The 23,623-nt window shown below is 42.9% G+C and overlaps 1 long non-coding RNA gene across 1 annotated transcript in view; it reads right to left on the bottom strand.

Moving 5' to 3' along the window:
• The window catches only part of LOC128083812 (uncharacterized), a 43,414-nt gene extending 20,005 nt beyond the window's left edge, over positions 1-23,409 (bottom strand). Inside the window, exons 1-4 of the long non-coding RNA XR_008208197.1 lie at positions 21,434-23,409; positions 20,633-20,802; positions 2,363-2,575; positions 1,628-1,904 (exon numbers count right to left, since the gene is read on the bottom strand). This is a non-coding gene — a long non-coding RNA (uncharacterized LOC128083812). The remainder of the gene's footprint in view (positions 1-1,627; positions 1,905-2,362; positions 2,576-20,632; positions 20,803-21,433) is intronic.
• Between the last annotated feature and the right edge of the window lie 214 nt (positions 23,410-23,623).

The following is a 23,623-nucleotide window of genomic DNA, read 5'->3' on the forward strand; positions in this document are numbered from 1 at the left end:
CAGACTTTGTGCAAAAGTTAGTTTCTACATGGCCTAAAGCCTGGCAGAAAGCCAACTGCAGTATCTGAGCCCTGTTTCACAAAAACCTGAAGTCCCTTTTTATGCTTGGGTTTGAATGGATTAATTCTACTTCCAGCACAGCTTGATATATCTTCTGGTGTCCACAGATTAAGGTTTTTCAATTTGTACTTAAAATGATGTAGCTCACTTTTCTCAGGATTTATAATTGCAGTATGGAACAGATTATTCACTTTGATGATTTTCTTTAAAAAACTCCTAGGTAGTGGAACACGAAACAACAGAAGCAAGCCAATGAAAACATAACTCCATTCATCTTTAGCCAAATAGCCTCTAGACCCAAGCTACTAAGAAATGCCCAGTCAGCAACCCCCTGTACTGCAGAAAGGAAGTCATTAAATTAGAGCCTTTAAAGGGATCAATAACAACATGCAGAGAAGGGAATGGAGTTAGTCATCGTTTTATCACAATACTCGTATGCTTGTCTCTAGGGCTTCCAAGAGGTACATATTTTACTGCTACTGATGACTATGGAAGATGTCATTATGAAAGATTTTATAATGAGAAAACTGAAAAATCTGTTCTTATCACTTGTCACAGGCAGGAAACATCTGAACTCCAGTAAAATCTATAGGACGGAAGCATTTGTTTGTTTTATCACACACATCAGCTCTACATTGTTCTAAGCAGGGGAACCCACCGGGGCCTCTGATCTGTCACTGTATCCAATTAATCCAGCAAGGGGTCACTTCAGCTCATTTCCTAGGTTTTCATCACATTTCCTTATTTGATGAAACTAAAGCAAAATGACAGGTATATAGATTCTTAGCATGACTGAGCTGGACCTCCAAGACTCAGCTCAGTCCCCCTGATAATGCTCTTTTTGTTTACTTTTGCTCATTTAAAGATGTGGATACTTGAGAATAATCTTCTGACTTTCATAACATGTGTCCTTGGAGATGGCATAGCCTACGCTGGTATACAATCCTAGGCAAGAATCCATACAAAATGATCATAGAATCACAGAATTGCTCAGTTGAAAGGTCTTCTTCAAGATCGTCAAGTCCAGTCACAACCTAATCATAGTACTGTACCTCTCACTACCCTACATGCAAGACCTCACCAGCTGGGTGACCCCAGATGGCTGCACCACCAGGCTTGGAAAGGGAAGTTGGTTCTCAGACCTGGGACAGTGCTGCCAAGTGAGAACATCTCCTTGTGACCTAGAGGCCAGGCAAAATATCAGGTGTCTAGCACACATCACATTCTACGTATGTTATCACGTTATCCTGATTCAACCCCTGTAGGGTTGAGGCGTCTGTATTAAAAGTCTTTTTTTTTTTTGTCCATGCCATGTGTAAAGATTTTAAAACAGCTTTTGGCAAAATTACAGAAAATGAGTCCTATAAAGGCACATCAGCTACTTGAGCTGGGAAAGAAATATCCCTGTGGTTACACAGCTTCCTAAACTCCCCCAGACTGTGGCTTGGAGGAACTGCACAGATGCTCATTTGTTGCTAACAGTTATCTCCTCACCTGCAATTATAAGCCATTTTTAGAAGCTTTTTAACAAATAAAGAACTCAAAAAATAAAATTCACCCCACTTACCTGTGCCATTTTGAGCATCCCTAAATCTGTCCACCCTTGCAGGGGAGGTGACTCTGGCACACACACACAGACATTGTATAAGGCGAGAATGTGGATAAGAACAATGAAGGTCATTTCTCAAGCAAATCCAAACAAGACCAGACATTTTGCTGCAGTGAACTGAGGTAGAGCCAGTGATTTCAGTCAGTAACACTTGGCCAGCAGACACAGAATAACGCGCTGTCACTGGTGTCTGGTCCATGAGTCATCTGCCGTTATCCCTCAGGCCTACACTGTGCTGAAAATAGATACAACAATATGGAGGAAGCAATATAGGAAGAGAGGCAGAAAAATACTGTATATAATTGCTCGCGTTATATTACATATGTTCCTGCTGACTTCAAGGTCACTTAGTGAAACTTCAGCTGTGTAGATCTCTGACTCCATCAATAGTCCTCCTTCAATTTTAAGAGCAATACAGAGCCCATCATACAACAGACTCTTGCATATATATTTAGTCTGGTCCTAGGTTGAAGTGACCCCAACATATATCAAGAAGTATTTTATGATCAAAGCATACATGCTGCTCGATAATCTGTCTGCCAATTCATGCACTGCCCCTTCTGTCAGTCATGAGCTTAATTTCCAAGCCTTGCTCATGAGTCCCATGCCCCTATATTTTTCAGCATACAATGAACATACATTTTACAGGAGCTCTGCATAGGTCTGAGAGTCAGTCTATGTTGAATCACTTACAATAATAGGGCCAACAGCATTTCTTTATTTACTCGCAGTTAAATTTACAAGCGAAACCTTCTGAGTCCCAGCACCTTGGTTTTGACTGCAGAATTGGCTACATGGACTTGGTCAGCTTGTTCTGTTGTCTGGCCATGAAAGTCTACTCATCTGCTCCAGGAATCCAGTCTGTAATCTTGATACTTTCCTCACTACCACGTTCACTTAAGTGATCTGTAAAATGATAAATGTGAATAATAATAATAATAATAATAATAATAATAATAATAAAGCTGTTTTGAGAGTAGCTAAAATATACTTTACAAGAAGCAAATAGTTTTTGCAGGAAGAAAAAAGACTTGGACAGACATTAGGCAGTTTTCTGTTGTGTAACCAGGTACTGGCACATTGCATACAAAGAATACCCATCTGAGCTGAATTTCATTTATTGGTGAGCTTTGCTTTTGCTAAAGTGGAAAAAGGGAATCTGAGAAAGAGTTAAGAATTTCCTCTCGTCTGATTACATCTGACCTTCCATTAGTCACTGAAAATGAAATGGCTTGTAATGGGATCTTGTGGTTTCTATCACTCTAGAAAAGCCATTTTTACGAGGTCACAACTTGATGACTCTGATGAGTCACACCTCATGAAAAAAAAAATGCAGATTTGAGAGTGGCTAGCTCTGGTGGTCAGGGGGATGTGAAGGGTCCCCTGTGGCCTCTCTCATAGGGAAACTCTGCCAAGAGCTGGCGTGCTGGATCTGTGCTGGCCTCATGGCCAGTTCAGAACTGCTGGGGATGTTGGCCTGCTCACAGAGGATGATTGAGGCTCACACACTCCATGTTGTAGAGCAAAAGTGGAGGCATACAGTTGAAACTGTGAGGAGAAAAAGAAGCTGCTTCTCAGCACGTGCTTAGATTTATTTGTAAGCAAGCATGTTAGCTCAGTAGCCATTGCAAAATGATATTTTCCTGCATCACACTATAGCCTTCTATGGCATCCAAAGTCAGTTTCCCTAATGCCCCAAAGAACTGTGCTACCTGAAGGGCCTGAGTACACAATACCATACGTATTGAATTTACTGCATGCGTCAAATAGAGTAACCGCAAGCAAACGTTATCACATAAAGAGTGCGGTATCCATACCTACCATAGATATCACGTTCCTTTAGAACAAGTTTCTTTCTCCACTGCTTTGTGGCAACATGTATTATAAATGTGTATTTATAAGGTGGAATGTAGCAGATGAACACTTCAAAGACCATCCTGAAAGAGGCCTTGAACTGTTTGACTACTACACAACACTTTCACAGAATATCTTTATAAGAGCCAGTCATTTGAATTCAACCATTTCTGGACAGTGACAAAGAAATCAAATTAAAGGCCATAGATGCTTGTACACAGTCATGCAAAGAAAGCTGTGGAAGAGTAGCTTGAATCATTAATCATAATTATTATATATTTTATCTAAGATTTGTTAATGGATCATTCACTACTCTATGTTAAAAACTTGAGAGCCGTGATGCTTGCTGACTCGCCTGTTGTGTGGAATCTGTTCTGTAAACTGATGATTATTTAAGCAGGAGACTAGCAAATCACAGAGCTGCAGAATTGTAGAGGTTGAAAGAGAGATCATGTGGTCCAGCCCTCTTCATCTTATTGCAGATGGCTATCAGGTCAGTAAAGCATTGTTGCCCCTTCATAAATCCATGCTGAATACTCCTGATCACATTTTTGTCCTTCATATGTCCAGAAATAACCAAATTCTCAGGACAATGTTTTCCAACACCTTCCCAGACACTGAGGTGAGGCTGACTGTCTGGTAGTCCCTCAGATTTTCCTTCTTGAAGATATTTTCTCTGCTCCATTCATCAGGAATCTCTGCCAGTTATCGTGACCATTCAAAGATAATTGCAATGACATCATTTAGTACCATCAGCATTCCTGAGTGCAACCCATCAGAACCCCCAGATGTACATATACCCAACGTAAGCGCTTCCCAATTTAGCTCTTTTCCACCACCACCTAATCTTCCATCTAGTCTTTTTTATCTCTTCTCAGTGGCCTGGGATTTCTTGAGGCTGATTTTACCAAAAAATCAAGTAAAGAGCAAGAAGGAAAAGCACTGAGTACCATGGTCTTCTCCACATCATTCGTTCCCCTGCCCTGTTCAGCAATGAATCCATGTTTCTCCTATCATCTTTTTACTGCTTATATGCCTGTAGAATCTTTTCTTGTTGGCCTTCAATCTTTCACCAGATTCAATTCCAGGTCAGCCTTCTCTCTCCCATCTCTACACTGCTGCTCCCAGATCACCTACCCCTGCTTCCACCTCACATACTTCCTTTACATTCTGAATTCATTTAGGCACTCCTTGCTTTTCCAGGAGCAAGGCCTCCTGCCCACTATGCTTTTTGGGATGGACATTTCTTGAGAAGCCAGCCCTCCCAAATCCCTCTTCTCTCCAGGCCATATCCTATAGGATTCTTCCAAGCAGATTCTCACGGGGATTGAAGCTTGCTCGCATGAAATCCAGGGTTATGGTACTGCTTTTTGCCTTTCTCCCACCTTTTATTCCAACATCTCATGGTCACTGTAGTGCAGGCTACCTTTGACTTTCATGTCTCCAACCATATGTCATGTCTTATTCCTTGTTTGTAGCATTAGTTACTTGTGTTCTCCTTGTTTGCTCTTCAGTCACTCAGTTTGTACAGGATTACACCTCTGCTCTACACCTTATGCAGTAAGGCTGTTCTATGTCAGTGAGCATCTCCCTGTGAACACCGTTCCGAGTTTGCAGTGCTGGCAGTGAAAGCTGTTCTCACTAGGTATGAATGCCAGGAAGACACACGCTGCATCATTTTGTTTCCTGACTGCACCAACATTGCTCTTAGAACGAGACTTTTGGCACAAATCATCACTATTGCACTGACAGATTATTCTATCATCAGTGTGAGGTTCAAATGTGAGGTTCAGTAAAAACTCTGCCTGGTGTATCATTATAATTCAAAGGAGGAAAAAAAAAAAAGACAAGTAAAAAAAGAGGTAAGGCCTTAATTCCAAAAAGCAGTGAATACTTCTTTTCATGCTCTTTTTAATACTAATCTAGGGTTAGCAAAGTATTAAAATTAACATCCTCAAGCTCTCTGTCTAATGTAAGGCTAACTCTCATAGAAGTTAAGATGAATGTTTGCAAATACCAAGCATTCAGTGAGAGACTGAGTACTCTTTAACATAGCAGTTCTGCAACATTTTCAACAAAAAGCAAGGACTTTGGCTGCCCAAATCAAAATAAGTAGAGCCTTAGTTTCCAAGAGTGAGTGCTCAGGCATCTGAACTCGACTTCCTAAAAAACAAAGGCAATGAAAATTGCTAAATAGCTTTGAAAAGCAGCATTTAACTTCAGTATTGCTGATTTTTTAACTGTTGAAAATTGGAGCCTCAATGTTATACTAACACGTTTTTACATTTTCCCTAGAAACAGATGGAATAATGCTGCTCATGCTATGCCAATGTTGTTGCATAGTCTTTATTAAAATTGCTTCAAGGCAAAAAGATGTATGAACAAAGGCAAGGGGTGGAGAAACTTGGCAACTCCTTAAGATTTTCAGACTTGAGTTGTTTAACTCTCAGCCAGCTCTGTGCATCATAAAGAAATATCCATAACTTCATCAAGGGTGGAGAAGCTGGGTGCATTAGCTGGCTTCTGGGTGAAGAGAGCCCACGTGACCTTGGTCATGCAGAAGGTAGCTAAGATGGATAACAAATAAAAAGGAAGAAAATGGAAAGGGGAACATATACAGATGGAAGAAGGACAAGCTTGGCAAGCAAATAAGGAAAAGTCTGAGAGCAATTAGATTTACAAGAAATTTTAAAATTGAAAACTGAGTATCAGCTTTTCTTTAAATCTGGGGGAAAAAAATCCTTATCTTGCTCAGAGATTAATTCTAATTTTGACAAACAGCACATGGAGCAGATAAGCATCTATGTTTGTATGTGTGTGTGTGTGTATACACATATAAATGTCTTGAATATGAACATCCAAAGCATGACCTAAAGCTACTAAATTAGAGGGAACAATACCCATTTGGCTTCAGTGGGTTTTGGACCATGTCCTCAATCTTAACAGTTTCAGCTTTGAAAAAAGGACAGTAAAATGCACTGTCTTTCTACAAAACCTGAGCTAAGTTATCAACAAAACAAAAACTAAACAAAACAGCAGCAAAAGAGCTTTCAATCTTCTAACCATGTAACTGCCTTCAATTAATTAACATTGATTTCTCTTTGCCTATATTGAGAATGTCTACATCCAAAAAAGAAGCAGAAGAAAAACATTTGCATGATAACCATAAAAATCACCAGAGAGAAAATAAAGTTTTCTGTCTCATTACCTTTTCTGTGTGGTAATCAATTACAAAGAAAGAACAGTGCAGGTTCAATTAAGTAACTAAATCAAAAGGAATTAAAAGCCACAGGGGATCTTTATTTTACTTATGTTAAAGGAGGGTCTGTCTCCAGGTCTCATTGACTTGTCTGTGGCATATAATGGGATTTAATTCCTCCGAACCAGTCTGTCAGCATTAGCTGATCATAATGAGGAAAATGGGGTTAGAGAAAACAGAACTACTGAGAACAGCTTTCCCAAGTGTAGCCTGCCCTCCTCCCTTCTTCCTCCAAATGGGATAATCCTGAGCTCTCAGCACATTGCAATATATAAATGAACCATTAGGGAAAACGAAGGCCCCTCCTTTGAAATGTAAGACACAATTCAGAAAAACAGTAGATGCTCTGTCCCAAGTCAGCAAGCGTGTGAATACATGCTCACCTTTACTTATGTCTTCCACTGATTTCTGGATTGGCATATGCTGAAAAAAGCCTTTAGTGTCTTGCAGAACTGCAAGATCATATGAAGTGGTGACAGATTCATTTAAAAAGGAATATGATTATTTATTTTAGAACTTGAAAAAATAGCTGTGGGTTTGTTTTTGAGTTAGTCAAGCAACAATTTCATTGTATTTTGAAGTTAGTCAAGCAACAATTTCATTGTATCCAGTTAGCTTCCCCTGGGCAAAAACAAGAGTTCTGGACACATGCATAACCTAGGATTTGTACAGATAGCTGAATGGAAAATTTAAGAGAAACTGTCAACTCCGGGATGCTTAGCCAGTGAAAAGCAGTTTTCTGTAGCTCTTAGGTTCATGTATACACATTGCCTTACATAGATTCAGGCAAAAATAATCACAGGAAAGTTGGGGATTCCACTGAAACCATCAACATCATATAGTCGTACAGTCTTCAATACAGCCATGGTTTCATGCTTAACCTTCACACAAGTTGGCTGGGAATCACCACCTCTTACTCCAGCCATCTAATGGTCCCTAGCTCCAGGCGACACCAGCCACATGCGTTTTTGTCTATGGAGGACACCTAGGAGAGGGAGTCACTCAACCAGTAGAACAGGATGGGCTATCCATCCAGCAGTCTATGCCAAGCCAAAGGCACTATAAAATGACTCCTGGTCTCCCTTGGGATCTCAAACAGCTCCATCTTTAAGTTCATCACCCGTCCCCTCAACTGCACTTTCCAGAGCTCTGTGCTCCCCAAACCAGCCCTTGCTTCCTCCATATCCACCAGCTCAGGAAGGCCAAGAGCAGAAAAGTACCAGCATCCATCTTATGGCATTTGGCAGTCCACCAAGCACTCCATCTGGCTGTATAAAGACAGACACACCCCATCACTTTTCAGAAGGAATAGGTACAGTGTATATCTCACCAAGAGCCGCCCTTCAAAGGGCACAGATGTAAAATCACACTCACAAATGTGCCTGCAGAAAGATAACTCGGTATTTCTCATAAATCGGGCCACTTAATTTCTCTGCCAAGATATTCAACAAATTTCTTATTCAGGCTGCTCATTTTTCATTCCTTCAGGCTACATATAACCAAATAATCTCACCATAAATCCAGGCTCCTGCTGCCATTCATTATGAAGCGAGCCTTGTTTAGAAGTTCTTAGAATTGGTACATTCCTGCTGGATGACAATCCTCAAACGTCTTTCATTTCAAAAGGAGCAAAATGGAAATTAGTTCTTCTCCAAGTTTACCAGAGGGGCAGCCAAGCGCTGATGTTATACAGTAAAATCTCAGACTGGGAACGAGGCAGCTATTTCAATCAGCGGACTTATTTCACGTCTGTCAAGGATGGGTATATTTAGAACTGGACAAGCCGTTTCTTCGCTGCACCCACGAGCTAAAAAATTGACCCAAGCACAGCATTTCTCAGATGGCCTCTTTTGCACTTTGGCAAACCCCTACGAAAGAGCATTTAGATAGCACTTCGGCTATCAGCAGATAGCACCGCAATGTAGGGCTGGAGCCACTGTTGTTTATTTAATCATAGCTGTTTAATCAAGTCTTGTGGGTGCCATCAGATTGAGTGAATCACTCAAGTCAAGGCACAAAAATAAAATAAGTCCTTTTATCGCTGCTTATCCACCCAGAGTAAAGCTATGTGAAAATGATGTAAGTGAGAATTTCTGAGAAACTGAAACAGCAAGCAGAGGAGCAAAGTTCTGCTCACTGAGGCACAGCTGGAGACAGAAAGAAGAGGTTCATGAGCTGCCACATTCCAGGCACCCCTTGCAGCAGACAGCCAGCATTTTCAGAAGAGTCCAGCCCCCTTGTTTGAGCATCTGAACAAGCAGCACAGCCTTGAAAAGAGTTTGGCTCTGAGCCACCTGTCCTTACCACAATGCAAAGGTAAGAACAACCGTGTGGGGGACAAGCACTGCTTAAAATTGAGCTTGTTCAGCTGTGAAACTGGAATGCAGCAGACTTGAAAACAAGATCCATAGTGAGGAGTCTGCAGAAACAACTGGGTTTTGTCCAGTTCTAGAGGGGGTAATAAGGAAAGTCATCCCATGGCTCACTGCTTATAGAACCACTAAACAAGTGAATTTAGCCAACAGAAACAAATTGCTGGTGCAGCATTTTAATGTAAGCAGTTTTAGTTCTTTTTAACCAATCATTTGTATAACAAAGATTCAGTGATGAAAGAACAAACTCCATCCTGTACTCCAGTCCCCTTATCAGTTTCACTGGGAAAACACCTCCCTTACCTTTTCCAGCGCAGTTATATCCCTACCTTTCCCTGGAAGGGGACAAGCAACAAGACTCCCTGCTGGCACTTCGTCTTGCCTGCATAAGGTTCTGCTCCAGACTGTTACTAGAATATCTTTAATGGTGCCAACCACAGCAGAGCCCTGGCTCTGGCCTCCAGGAAGGCTGCATCGCAAGCCTGTACCCTTCCTGCTCTTTCAACTTCCTTTAGATCCTCTCCTCTTTCTGCCCAACAGCTCCAATTCGACTGCCATGTTTTTCTCACTTCACAGTTTTGCCTTTTCTTTATCACCCTTCCCATACCCCACATCATTCTTTGCCTTCCATGCCCACACAGGTCATAGCTCTGTAATACAGGTGTTGCCTTCTGCCATCAGATCCTCTTTCTCTGGCAGTCCATCAAAGAGTGACACCAATATTTCAATATCATGTTTTACCCCACACAGAATCTGCAGTTTTGAGGTTAAGAACTGGTGCCCAAATTTCTTCCTCTGACACCCAAACCTGATATTATTTCACTGTACAAGAATTTCACTGGGAAGAGCTGTAATGCTGATAACACTTGCACACTAGCAAGACGCCATTTCCTCTTTTATCACCCATAGAACTGTAACATTCTTGCCATAATTTGCACACGGATGTATCGTAGGTACTGAGAAAGAGATCAGAGACTCAGGCAGCAGGAAACGACCATTTTCTAGGGTACACAGTCAGCTTGTTTTGTACAAACAGTCTGGCTTACTAAATCAGATTTGTTCTAGACTTGTCAGCCAAGCGACATAAGCTACATCTGGAAAATATCTTTGATAAAAAATTATCGTTGCAGAAAGAATTGCAAGTAAGTAGCTGATCCAGCTGGTGTGCAAATTGGGCACAGTGTTCATCAGCACAAATAGGTTCATCAACACTACCACCTAATCCTTCTGGAGAGCAGTAAGTACTCAGAGATCTTCAAGATCACTGAAGAGTTGAGTTTCCTACAGCTCCTGATTGTATAAATGATTCCCATCTTATGCAATGCAGGAGAGGGTGTTTAACCACATATAGTTCTGCTTTTGCCCTGACCTGCTCTGATGTGGGAAATGAGACTTTTGACTTCAGTTGGCACATGTCAGACAGATCAAAACCATGCAGCCGGACAAATGTGCGCTTTGTTAGGAAATCAGACCAATACCAACCTGGTAAGGACCCGCGCTCTTCCCTGGTTATTGATAAGAAAAATTGATCTAGAAATCACTGTATCAGAGCATACCTTAAAGTTAGCAAGAGGAGAAACCAGCTCCCAGCCATCTTCTATACTGCCAAGTAAAGATTGAAGGGAATATCTGGTGAGATCTAAACCAATTGGTATTTGCCTCAACATCTGACCTCCTCAGCAATATCCTGAAATCCACTCTGCCAGCACAGTACACCTCCAGAGCATCTGTGCTTCCTCGCTAGCCCAGGAGACCCATCCACACTTGTCTTTACCTATAGGTTCTCCAGACCAGTGGTGATACTACATCAGACTGATTTTGAAAGGGCCAGATCAACATACCTTATCGTACCAATATCACCAAAAGGTACAATTTGACTCTGAATCCATAAATGCTGTGCTTGTTTCCTTGACAAGCAAGGTCTGCTAATGTGACCTGGTTCCCTGCAACCACAATTGTTCCTGTAATATGATCAAATGAAAAGCTCCCTGGATATCTGATTTCAGACAAATGTTACTTCTTTGTCTCAGCACAGCGTGGACAGCTTCAGGATCCAAGACCGGCTGTGTGCCCATCCTGCTCAGGCTTTCTAGAAATGACTTTGTTCCAATGTGGGTCATTCAGACTGTGGGATAACTGGAAATTTTACTGTTTATTAGTTTTTATTTTCAGTGCTGAGTGCATTTTCAGTGTTGACTTGCAGCAATGATTTTAAAGGAATGATTGCTTCCAGATGTCATGCGTATTTTACTCTGAAGGAATACAGCAATCTTTGTTAAGATTACAGAATTAGAAATACTGTTTTCCCCTGAGTGGCTCTTTCGAGAGGAATTGGGAACACTACCTTGCCTCACATGGCCCCTACCACAGAAGAGTTAAAACCAAAGTCTCTAACGAATGCTCTTGTTTGGAATGACACACTTCATAATGCAGAAATGTTGAGAGATATGATACAAATTTCGGTTTGCTCTATAAAGAGAACATTGTGTTGGAGTGTTTCAGTGCAGCCCATACAAAGACCTAGAAAACAGGTCTTCCTGGAAGACCCTGCAGGTTTGTTTGACAATAAACTTGTAGGGTAACCAACTTGAGTTCATAGCATCATTAAGGTTGCAAATGACCTCTAAGATCATCTAGTCCAACCTTCCACCTATCACCAATATCGCCCACTAAACCATGTCCCTCAGTGTTCACATCCACACGTTCCTTGAACACCTCCAGGGACAATGACTCCATCACCTCCTGGGCAGCCTGTGCCAGTGCATCTCCACTCTTTCCAAGGAGGAGTTTTTCCTAATACCCAACCTGAACCCCCCCCCGCACAACTTGAGGCCATTCCCTCTCATCCAATCACTGTTGTCTGGGAGAAGAGGCAACCGTCCACTTTGCCACAACCTCCTTTCAGGCAGTTGTAGAGAGCGATTGCAAACAACTTTAAAAATGCTGAGCAGCTAAAAGGTTGTGTCAGCTTTCAGAGAAAAAAAAAGTTGCAACTTGATAACAAAGTTTTAGTAAGATTTAAATGCTTGACTTCAACCTTTCTACAATGGAAAAACCCATTTTCTATTTGAAAACATTTTTAAAAGATTCTGTGAAATACAGTAAAATTCACTATGTATCATTTAATCAGCAAGATTTATGAATCTTTTTGTTGGTTTTTTTTTTTTCCATCTTGCAACAAGAAAAAATTGAAATTGCAAAACTTCTCACAAAAGGAAAAATTAAATGATCTCATTGCTTTACAAGTAGGAGTGGTTGGTGCTGAAAACTACTGTCCTAATAGCATAGGATAAGACTGATGGCACTAAAAAAAGGGCTAGAAAAAATACAGCTAGAAATAAACTGTCCTCTGCATCAGAACACCCTATAATAGGTAGGAAAATATGCTACTTTTCCTAGAAATAGATTATATGGAACACAGTTTTGTATACAACGCCTACTCAGAAAAGGCCCAAGAAGCTATAATATCTAGCATTAGAAAACAAAATAGAACCAAACTTGTGTCCACATTCAGCAGAATTCTGAATTTAATTCTGACACTGCCGCATGTGGACTGCTAGTAACCGTGTGTTAAAATACATTGGAGAATGCGAGGGAATGCAGCTTATCTTAAAGGCTTAACTGAATGTCCCAAGGACATCCATGAAAACTTAAGTCTGTGCGCAAGAAATCTCTCAAGTAGGGCTGATTTTCTGAACCAAACTAATATTAGCCAAAGCCATCAACGCACACCAAGCTGACACTCCCCAGAAGTTATAATATTGATAGGAACAGGCTGCAGCACCCCTAACTGCACTTAGTGTTTGTCCTCCTGAGCATTAAATAACCAACATTATTTGTGGGTGTAGGCAATGATACGTTAGGCATTCAATAAGTAGATTGTACCAAAGAATTATTACAGTTAGTAATGGGGCTCTGATGTGGTACCACAAGCTGCCCGATGTATCTCATCACATTCTCCTTTATAACTTTTCCAAGACACAGGCAAATTTTTATACAACGTTTGATGCAATTCATTATTTATTCACAATCAGGTAAGACCCCTCAGCAGTCACAAATACTGTGCTGTGCCCAGGTTGAAGAAGTCCTCTGCCTTATCCATTTCGTTGAAAAGTCCTATTGCTTCCAAAATATTAAGGCTCAGGACTGGAATCTGGCACAGGCTACCACAGTGAGGAATGTACTTTTTGGCATTCCCACAAATATTCTCCCAAAGCTGATCAGGACGTGAGCCTGACAAAATATAATCACATTTCACACAAGTCTGGCAGGCCCTTGGCTCGTGATGCAGGGCTAAATCCTCTGAAGTCCAGCTGCACTGACTCACTGCACAGATCTCTCTCTAGGGCACAGCCACAGAACACCTTGTAATGCACAGCACAAGGGACTGAACTTACGCAGGTTGTAATTTAATCTGATTCCTTTCGTTCTGATATTCCCTAATGCTTGACTGCTACTTTCCTGTTCTTGCAATTCATTAAATAACTCTGAAACATCACATGAAGTACATCAGGTCACCCACAGACTCCTCACACAGAAACATTAGGAAAAAAAAACAACGCAACCGTGCCACCAAAATGCTCCTCTAAATGTCTGCATCTAAAGTAAAAGCAGCATAAACGGGCTGCAAACAGAACTTTTAGGAAAAAGGTGTTTCTAGGTAGACTACATCTCACCCTTGCATAAGAGGCACTCCGTACTAGAGATGCTTCAAGATCCCCCAGGCACAAGCAGTGCTTGGAGTGGCTGTGCTGGGGCTCAGCACTGGTGACACGCACTGCTTTTGCACTTTCTAAGTAACCACTCTTCAGCTGTAGCTCCATTAACAGGCATTACTGCAGCAGATGGGAGAGGTGCCTGTGCAAAGGCCCAATTCAAACCAATGGTTGGTTTTGTTTTAAAAGTACGTCTTCACTTAAAATAGGACTAAGACTTGATGGTGCCAAAGTCTTGCAACATGACTAATTTCAAATGGCAGAAATCCTACGAGATTTGATATTTTGCAAGATTTCCCATCCACATGCCTTCCAGCTTGAGAAGCAATTCAGAACCACAGCTATGGGCACGCATCCAGCTTCAAAGATATGACATAGACTAATATCTATTTTAAACTCCTCTTCCATTTGGTACCTCTATTATGAAACATATTTTTGGCTTTGAGGCTTCTGACTTTACCATTTAGCGTTTGGTGTCAGCACCTCTTGGTTCAGCTGGGAATGAAACTCTGACTGACCTTCCTGGCACTGGGCTTTCCCAGCTTATCTGTTTTCCCTATAAAGCAGGGCATTCCCCTGCCCAGCCTGCAAGTATCAGTGGGGCTGGCAGCTGCTGGAAGAAGAGGGCAGGTGCCCAAGGCATTTCTCCACCAGCTGCAGCCTACAGAGTCCTCTCCTCACTGTACCATAAGATCTCAGAAATTCTCTCAGCTTACATTCACTAAGACTTGCTGAGGTTTGAGCAGTGCAGGGCCATTAGGTTGAACCACTGACATTGCCAAAACCCACACATCTTTGAAAATGAGCAATACTGAGATCTGTACACTGGCACCCCGCATTTCAGCTTGAGACTGATCAATATCTTAAACTATCCCTTCATACAGCATAATAGAAGCTTGCTTACATGGTGTTAGTTTGGTCTGGAAATTAGATTTTTTTTATATGATGCTGGACACAACAGAACTTCAGCATCTGTTGAAGCCTCTAAGCTTTTCTGTAACATAGTAGATTGAGTTACAGATGAGCACAACAGTCCCAAGGATGTGCCTGATGGTCTGAGCAAACACGCCTGCAGCACAGTGCATACCAGTGGTCTGACAACACCCGTGCAGCCACGCTGCTCATTTTCCTGAGGATGTGGCCTACGACATAGGACATCTCCAGCAAGGTCCATCACAGATTCCCCTTCATGCACCACAAGTGCAGCAGGCACAGGGTCCAACAGGGAGCCAGATGCCAGAGCCCCAAAGCCAGCCGGCCCAGAGGAGCTGAACTGACCACTTGGTGCTAGCGCCCACACTGCTGGCTCAGGAAGGCAAAAGGATTCACTCTGTCCCCAGGGATGAAGTATAGGTGGCATAACATAGAGGCCTTTCTTCCTTTATTGATCTCCAGATCAATTTGTTACCTTCATCTACTTCAAACAAAATGTAGCCAATAAAAACGAAGATTGTTAGAAAACTTCTCTCGTTCTTTTTCTTTCTCCAGAGCAAATTAAGCAACTGGAAGTTACAACTCTTTTGAAAACTGACAATCCATTGCCAGGCATAATTCAAAGCAGTTGGCTGCACACACAGCCATGCAATGCTTTGCTGGGCTGATACAGCAAAAACTAAGGAACATGAGCCTTGCGCCCAGCTGCAAATGCTAGTGAGACTCCAGAATGCCACCAATTTCATGGCAGCTGTCACACCAGAGGAGCTTATCCTCCCAGATAGTGGAAGTGCACAATTAGGTCACATTAAACACTGAGAAAATACCACTGCGGTTCTGCACAACAACTGAAAGGGAATGACAATGGAAAACAGCTCCTAGCTGGCAAAAGCAGTAAAAAGCATAGGTACATACTTTCCATTAAGCATTTGCAGACGAAGGATGTGGGTGCAGGGGAAGATAGAATGCTTTAGCACCAGGCAGAGAAGCCCAGGGCAGCCAAGCACAGTGTGGGTGCTTCATCCCCAACAAGTCACTGCTACCTATGCCTTCACAGACACAGAAGGGGCCAGATCTCTGCCTCTTGCTGCTCAGTTTATTTCATACCCGGTGTTGAGTAGGTTTCCTGTCCGTACCAAATGCAGTAATGGAGTTCCCAGTCCTACCACAGTAGGAAAAGCATTTGCAATGTCTTTATCACTGCACCTGCATGCTACATAGCCCGCCCTTGGCCAGAGGTGGAACAGTGAGATAAACACAGCCCATTCTGCTCACAGAAAGCCTCTTGTGTCCCATCAGCATCACCTAATTACGCCTGGCTGATTTCAGCTTTGCAAAGCTGAAATGAAAGGTGGTCATTGTGCCGGCTCAGTGCTGTCACAGGTAACAGGCACCCTGCTGCACGATGTTTGGCACTCACCACAAAGTAATTGCACTGAAAGGTTCTTATTCCACTGCCATACCAGCACCAATTATTAACAGCTCAAATAAAAGGGTTCTGTGAGGGACTTCAAAAAGAGGGCAACTCTATATGGGGCTGGGGGGTGGGGGGAGGTGGGGAGGAACACAGCAAAAACTTCAAACACCTTAAACACTGTGGAAAGTGCCGACCTGTATATGTACCTCCTGTGCACCATTAAGTTGCTTGTGGATTAGAAAAACATATTTAATTTTGTCTGTGATCAAACATATGCCTGTGATGTAGCAAGCAACACACCTCGGAGATGTCACATGGGCAGCACAGCTCTCAGCACCTGAAATAACAACGTGTTTCTTGAAGAAACGGAAAAATGGAAATTTTTTGCCGTGTTATTTTCAGAGGAAATAGTAGTCGATTGACATTTCTGTTGCAACATCTCTGTGTGCATCACCACGGAGCATCCCAGTGGTTCACTCCCAAATAGAAGAGTGAGACTGCTCTCACACTTCTAGGTCAACAGAAAAGCCTTTAGCACTGGCCAGAAGCATCCCAGCAGTGCATCTCAAGAGAAGCCACCGGAGAGACGCAGGCGGAGGAGGCATTGCCGCCAGGTCCGCCTACCGGGGCCGGCAGCGCGGCGGTGCGCGGCCTCGGGTCGCCTCGCGGGCTCCTTGCCGCTGGACTCGCCGCCGCCGCCGGGTCGCAGAGCGGCAGGGCGCCCTCTGGCGGCGGCTCCGCACTCATCCAGGAAGGCGTACTGGGCCCCGCCGCTCCTGCCCCGGAACGACGGGCAGGGCCGGCGGAGGGGGAATAAAATCGCTCGGGGAACAGCCGCGGTTCCCTTCCCGCCGCAGCAGCAATGACAGCAGATTCAATGATAAGTGATGTCCGACATGTCCAGCAGAGACACCAAGGTGAGGGGAAAAAAAAAAAAAAAAAAAATCAAACAAAACTCTCCTCCATGTTCTAGGCTCATCTATGGAGATCGAGACTGTATCACGAACTGCAGTTCAGAAAATAACTCATGACAGCTTCAAACAGCCCATCCTAAGGTTGGACAGGAGGAGATTTCACACAGTGGAGCCTGAAGATCTGATACTTTCCAACATGAGAGAAAATGAGGCTTTCGTGTTGCGTTCACTTCTCTTTTCATAGAATCATAGAATGGCCTGGATTGAAAAGGACCACAATGACCACGTAGTTCCAACCCCCTGCTATGTGCAGGATTGCCAACCACTAGACCAGGCTGCCCAGAGCTGCATCCAGCCTGGCCTTGAATGCCTCCAGGGATGGGGCACCGACAACCTCCTTGGGCAACCTGTTCAGTGCATCACCACATTTTGTGTGAAAAACTTCCTCCAACCTAAACCTCCCATCTCAGATGCAGCAGCGCATCCCAAGAGGAGTCACTGCGCTCTCGTGTTGCCTTCACTTCTCTTTTCTGCAACTCCTTCCTTTCTAACTCACTGTAGCACCCTTTGGCCTCAGCCTACTTAAGGTTTCCTGCAGTAATTCAACATCCTATGTTTCTGATCAAACTCATCCACTGCAAATGCTGGCCTATCTTAGCACAATGCAGCGAGTTAAGACTGGAGAGCCTGCAGCACATGAACACCTAAGAGAAATTAAAGATTTCTTTGCTGTTCATGCAGTTGTCTCAGCCTGTTTGACAAAAGTTATTGGTGGCTATTTTTTAAATGAAAAGAGTAGTGAGAAAATAACTTTGCGGCATATTGGGCTAGCAGATTGTTCAGACATTGTACAACAACAATAAAGCCTTTAGGATTCTATGACTGACATATATAACGAATATAGCTGTCAAACTTTTCTGCGGCAATTTTATTTTGCACTGACGAGCTATTTCACTGGACAGGTTTTGCATAAAAGGAATGATTCACTTTGTTGTGATGCTGCTATTTACAGAGCATGGAGGACAGTGGAATCGTTACAATATAAATATTAATCTGCAAATTTTTTTTTTTTTTGAATATGTAATTTTGTATGCAACATAGACCATGCATATATCTGATACAAGGAAAGAGGCATTGTTCTGCAGTGAGAAGGGGGGCCTGGAGCTGCTGGGGTTTGTTGTTCATTCACTGATTCATTATGTGGCCTTTGAAAAGGCACTTAGTCATTCTGCAGTTTTAATTTTTCTCTCTGTACAACAGGGAACAGTGCATCAACACAAACCGTTCCATGACTTTTGCACTCATTGTTATCACTCTGAGTTGCTGAGGTCAAGGAGATGATTCAAGGGTCAAGAGGATGATCTGAGCTACTCACATGCCCAGGGGGCCCAGAGACACAGAACAACTCCACTCTTCTCAAACATCTTCTTTCTCCTACTATGACAGTGGAAGAGTAAGTCGGGACTGCCCAGCACTGCCACTGCTCTGTGCCCATTCCCTTACTTTGGTTATGAACAATGACATGCCACGGATAGGCAGAATGTACACTGACATCATTAGCCTTGGAGAAAACAGGCAGAAAACAACCCAGCAGGCAAAGCAGTACATAAAGGGGGGAGGGAAGAGAATAAGAAGGGATGAATCTCATACTGCATTTGCGATGCAGTCAAGCCTACGAGCAGGTTGTGTATCTAAGGGCAGGAAATCACAAAGACATCTCTTGCTCCCTGGGGAAAGGTAAGCAATGTCTGAAATTGCCTTCAGAGGTTATTAGTAGAACTGCACCAAAGCTCAAGTACTCTGCGCCCAAAGCCATAGCACGCAAATGCTGTGTACATAAAAAGCATTCACAACTCTGCAAATAATAAAACGTGGTGGGTTTTTTTGCAATTCTTTTAAAACTGTCTTTGTTTGTTAATTCACTTATTTATTTTTCTTCTAAACTGAAATACCAAAGAATTCTAGAGATGGGGGTTTCATCTCTGCTCCCAAAATAATGGTACCTTTTCTGACTAGAAAAACCAGTCTGGCACAGAGCCCAACAGTCCGCTTATGTACCAAAGGTTTCCATACAACCAAGAAGGAGAACAGGTGCTGCGTTTTACTGCACTGCTGGTCCTCAAAATGGAGAGAGGGAGCCTTCTCATCCATCCCACAGCTCCAGAAGGTTCTAACACAAAGTTAAGGGACAGATTGAAGCAGTTTGGGACAGCTGGAAGTAGAACTGATGCTCACGTGTTCCCCTGTTCACTGCTTAAGGTGAAGGCAACAGCTGCGTGGTGCATGGGGCGCACACACGAGGGGATCATAATAGAATGGTTTGGGTTGGAAGGGATCTTTAAGATCATGTAGTTCCAACCCCCCTGCAATAGGCAGGGACGCCTTCCTCTAGACCAGGCTGCTCACAGTCCCATCCAGCCTGGCCTTGAATGCTTCCAGGGAAGGGGCACCCACAACCTCTCTGGGCAACCTGCTTCAGTGCCTCACCACCACCACAGTAAAGTATTTGTTCCTGATACCTAGTCTAAATCTACCCTCTTCCAGTTTAAAGCCATTTCTGCTCCTCAATTCCCATCAGCCAACCATTTCTTGAAAGCAGTATTTGTGGCTGGTTTTCCTACACTGCTGCATCCCCTCTGTACCATTACAGAGCTCAGCTTTCCTCAGTGTCAGTGGCAGAGAATGGCACGTTCCTAGGCTTTGCTAAATTTTCAGCACTGAGAATTTGATTTCAAATAGTTCAGCATCTGCCTTAGCTAAAACAGCCCAGCCATTTCCAGGAATATTATTACAGGAAAAATATATTGCTTGGCACACGTTAAATAAATCCAGACAACCTTTTATATGAGGATATCTAGCTTCAGAAGGGGAATTTTGAAATTTGGCAGAGGGGGCTCATTGTGGCAGAAAAGTGTCTGTCCATATTAAAACCTGCCCACACTTGGCCAGCTAACAGAAAAAGGGGCAAACTGCATCAAGGGCTCAAAAAAGTGTCTGACAATGGCAATTACCTGTTATTCCTGCTGTGGGCCCCTCACCTCCTGCATAAGTGTGGGAACATAGCTGGCACCTCCTAAATTTGAAGGCTCGATTGTGCAGTCTCTGTAAAGCTCTGTAAATAGGGTTTATCCGCACTACAGTTTTCTGGAGGAAAAATTCTAGGCCCTAATTCAGCAGGCAGCTTCACACACCAAACGCCCTGCATTCAGATAGCATCTCAGTGAGACTGATACAAAACCAAGACCGTTATCGTTAAAGCACAGACAAGAACATCTGTTCAAAGCGACGCAGTGGCGACTGTATTCTTACAGCACAGAAAAGCAGTTTGAGGAGTGGCAGATAAATGCTCTTGCATGTAAAAGGGAGAAATTGGTATTGACGTTGTGTTTGCGGTATGAATGGACCCATGGTCTATGAGAAAGGGCGCTCGCAGGGCTTCCATTCATCTTGTACAAACAGGGATTAAGAGGATTTAAGGATTTACAATGAAAACACTCACCCACTTGATAACACTGCAGTATTTCTGTAATTCTTCAGTCTTGACTCCTGGAAAAAGACAATGCCAATCCACCTCCATCAGAATAAGCACGTTAAGTAGAGTTTATCTAGATCATGCTGTTCCTTCATTGCTGCCCACAGGAAATCACAGCCCAAGGCAAACAGAAAGATCTGTGGAAGGAGCATGAAGTAAACCTTCACATGAAACAATCCCATTTATCAAGGAAGGGAAATAATCCCATTTTTTTTCCCCATTATATTTAACAGATCATACAGTCCTTTCTGTGGTATCTTAAATGCTGTTTTGGATGTATGGAAAGCAGGCATGTTGGCATCAAGATAGAGGACAGATCCAGTTCATTAGCTGCTTCTGAGAAAAGGACTGTCATTTCTCCAACACACACACACACACACACACACACACACACACACACAAAGAAAGGAAGAAAGGAAGAAAGGAAGAAAGGAAGAAAGGAAGAAAGGAAGAAAGGAAGAAAGGAAGAAAGGAAGAAAGGAAGAAAGGAAGAAAGGAAGAAAGGAAGAAAGGAAGAAAGGAAGAAAGGAAGAAAGGAAGAAAGGAAGAAAGGAAGAAAGGAAGAAAGGAAGAAAGGAAGAAAGGAAGAAAGGAAGAAAGGAAGAAAGGAAGAAAGGAAGAAAGGAAGAAAGGAAGAAAGGAAGAAAGGAAGAAAGGAAGAAAGGAAGAAAGGAAGAAAGGAAGAAAGGAAGAAAGGAAGAAAGGAAGAAAGGAAGAAAAAGGTAAGGTGCAGCTATACAGGAGGAATCAAAGGAGAATTTAACACACCTCTTAAATCCTTTCTCCAGGTTACATCCACCGTTCCTTTTTCTCATCCCAAAAGCAGGAGCAACTTCAATCCAACAGTGTGTAAGCAGAGGTGCTGTGCTGGAGGAAGCGGGTGAGTGAGCAGGCAGCAGTGCTGCAGCTCCTGCAGGAGAGCAGAGCCATTCCTCCTGCAGAAGGCCTCCACTCCATGCCGTCTGCAAAAACACTCAACAAACATTTCTGCTTCACCATACTTAGGTGCTTGGTTAATGATTCACCCTAAGCAACCACACAGGGGATTAAGGCAAGGAATAGGAAAGCTTGCTCTCCTTCCATGTATCAGCTGCATTAAGGATGAGGATCCAGTGTAACAGAGAAACCTCAAATGCTGAAGTGCTGCAGTAAACTCTTCTCAGGAGCATGAACCAAGTCTGCTTGTCACAGAAGTACACACACTGAGTTCTTGGCTGGAACTCAGGAGTCAGCCAAGTAACGTGTGGGCCTTGTGTTATAGATTTCATTAGCAGAGCCCAGAACAGATACACAATCATTGTCTTATAAACACAGCTGAAGACTGAGGCATAGAAAACACTTTTCGCGACCTCACAATGGTCATCTGAAGGGCTACAGGCACAGCTGAGACCTCTCCTACTCCAGGCTTGGACATGCTACAAAATCCTTCTTTTCTCTCACATCTCTGAGAACTGCCTGAACAGTTAAAGCAACATGGCTTGCTATTTCCCTCCAGAAAATGTTAAAAAACTGACACATTTGTTATTTACGTGGTTTTGCCCATGAGACAACTTTGACATGCCTCATGAAACGTGTGCTCTCACAGAAATCTGAGGAGGAAAACCACAGAACAAAGCATTCAGTAAAATATCTTTCTGTCTGGAGCAGATGACTTCAACAAGATGGTTTTAATGGCATGAGGATTCGGTAGATATTTTTGCACATTGGCAGCAGTTTTTGCCAGACAGAATTTTGTTTTTATCATTCATTGTATAGATTGCTAAGCTACTAGAATGAATTCTTTTGAGACCCAGCAAAGATTGTGTTGATGGTACAAAAGTCCTAGGTTTCCCATAGGCAGCAGCATGAGATCAGGTCAGTCCCAAGCAGGTTTCCTTCACACTTAATTCTCCCTGGTCTCACCAGGCAGCTCTGTGAAGGACAACTTAAGCTACTACAGTTTCCACAAAAAGTTGTGCAGAATGACAGTGCTCTCATTCCCTTTTGACTTAAGAGTTGCATAAGCACATGAGTGATTCCATGTTAAACTGCTAAAATTAAAATTCCCTCTGCCCATCGTCTCCTGCAAGAATGCAGCTATTCTGCTTGAGAAACCACATCCTGTCATGCATCAGGTTCAGATGGCTTTCTGTCAAAAGACGGAGCCCAAGTTCAACAACCTGCCAGGACTGCTGCTGATCTCTTGGAGTCTACAGCAAACGTTTCCTTGCAGCCCAACAGCTGGGCCAGATCTGATGAACTATAGAAATTCACATCACCCAGGACTAACTCTCTAACCAAGCAGATGCAGGAACGTGTTTATGAGCCAGATATACTCAGGATCTCCTGGGAAAAGGATTACCTTTTTACACACAGAACGTCTGTCCGGACGGACAGTGGCTGTTCATATTCTCTTCTGCATGTCCAGCAGAGGCTGGAAGCACCATGCAGTAAATTCACTCAGCCAGCTTGGCACTGTGTGGATATTTTGACTTGAAGGTGACTTTCACCTGACCTGATGGGGCCAGCAACTGACTGAAGGTCAGGCTCAGCTCCCAGGTCTGCGCAAACATGTGCCAGGTATCAGGTAAATGGGATTTTGCTGTAAAAAAAAAAGGAGCATGACTTGGAGGTCTGCCCCATCAATCAGTAGGAAACAGAACTTTTGATGCCCAGGCTGAGGCATCCCACCACAAGCAGCCTCAGTCAAACATATCTATTTATGGTGGCAAGCTAAAGGTGCTATGACTCAGGTGCCAGAACAGGGATCTCTAATAATACCTTCCAACTGTATGTAATATGTAAATACACTCTGTGGGCAGGAAATGTATGAAATAAAAAGGCATTTGTTATAATCATTTTAAAGGAACTTTTAAAATATTTAAATACTTAAAATTTATTTACAGCATGGCTAAAGCTGATGGGAAGAAAGCTGGATGAGCTTTTCCCCAAGGTTTCTTACAGGCCACGTGGTAACAT

This window comes from Tympanuchus pallidicinctus, unplaced genomic scaffold (genome assembly GCF_026119805.1).
Source record: "Tympanuchus pallidicinctus isolate F22 unplaced genomic scaffold, pur_lepc_1.0 scaffold1, whole genome shotgun sequence".
NCBI lineage: Eukaryota > Metazoa > Chordata > Aves > Galliformes > Phasianidae > Tympanuchus > Tympanuchus pallidicinctus.